Consider the following 1,201-nt stretch of genomic DNA (forward strand, 5'->3'; position numbering starts at 1 on the left):
CCCAAACTAGCTGTATTTAAACAAATTCTTCCCCCATAGCCATTTTGTTCTCTGATTTCACCCTGCCGTGAAGTCTCAATGTGAAATTGGCGATAGCATGATTGATCATTTAGCTGACAGCATAATCATGAGCATGGGGTAGAAACTTAGCTTCGTATCCAGTAAGAGGAGAAGCTGGAACGCAGAGGTATTAAAATACGAGTATCTCAAACGAAAACAGAGGTAACATGAGAGCTTTAATGTTTGAATAAATCTTCTCCCCCCTGATAAATGTGCTTTCCTCTTCAATTTTGTTTCAGTACACAGGTTTTCTTATACGTAGTATATTTATTGAAATGGGCTCTCTTCCTTTACCCCTCCTCTGTCACAGCAGTAAAAGAACACCCCCCTCTCTCCTCCTTGCAAAATGAGCCTGCAAATGCTCTCTCCTCTAAGTCCTTAGTGACTTGTTTGCCTGAATAAGGAAGGGGCATGTCTGTAGTAATATTGCATGTTGGATGAGCCCCATTCCGAAAACAATCACAACCAGGTTTCTGTTTATACAGCCCATTAGGCGGACTTACTGTCACAGTGAGAGGTTAGCTAGCTGACCAGGTGCACCATGCGTGGAGGTGAGGATTTTGTGTTTTTAAAAGTGCAAGGAAGCTAACTGCTGGTGTGAAAATTGGGTCCCCCAAACATAGGTTCTACTGTTTTATTTCCCCAAAGGGCCTCTATCTGCACTTACCCACTATCCAGAACCATTGTGCCCATTGTTGCCATTGAATACCGAGGCCAATAGCAAAGATTTCTATGACCTTCAATAGGGCTTTCAAGTGGAGGTTGTTGTTTTTAATTTTGTCTGTCATATAAGGATTTGCATTTTAAGGCTGCTGTGAACGTTAATTTACTGACAGTGATAGATAGCATCTATGAAATACAGTATACAGTTCTCTGGAAAACACTAGTGTGAACATACACAGAAGAATGTATGATGAAAGGATTTCAAATCACTTGGGTTAAGCATCCAGTAAGACAATGGGTATGAATGCCTTTTGTATACTCTAGAATCCCACCACAACAAGATAGTAGTTTTGTAATAATTTTTCACATCTTATATATCTTGAATCTATTATTTGGAGCTGACAATTTTATGTATACAAGAATGTCTCTGAAGTGAAGGTATGAGTGGAGGTTAATGAATAAGCCCAAGTGGCAAATA

General features: G+C 39.8%; 1 pseudogene; it reads left to right on the forward strand.

The window, feature by feature from the left end:
- Nucleotides 1-1,201, forward strand: part of LOC144224947 (large ribosomal subunit protein eL31-like) — a 34,483-nt pseudogene that overhangs the window by 31,619 nt on the left and 1,663 nt on the right.

Source organism: Crocuta crocuta, unplaced genomic scaffold (assembly GCF_008692635.1).
Source record: "Crocuta crocuta isolate KB4526 unplaced genomic scaffold, BGI_CrCroc_1.0 scaffold695, whole genome shotgun sequence".
Taxonomy (NCBI): domain Eukaryota; kingdom Metazoa; phylum Chordata; class Mammalia; order Carnivora; family Hyaenidae; genus Crocuta; species Crocuta crocuta.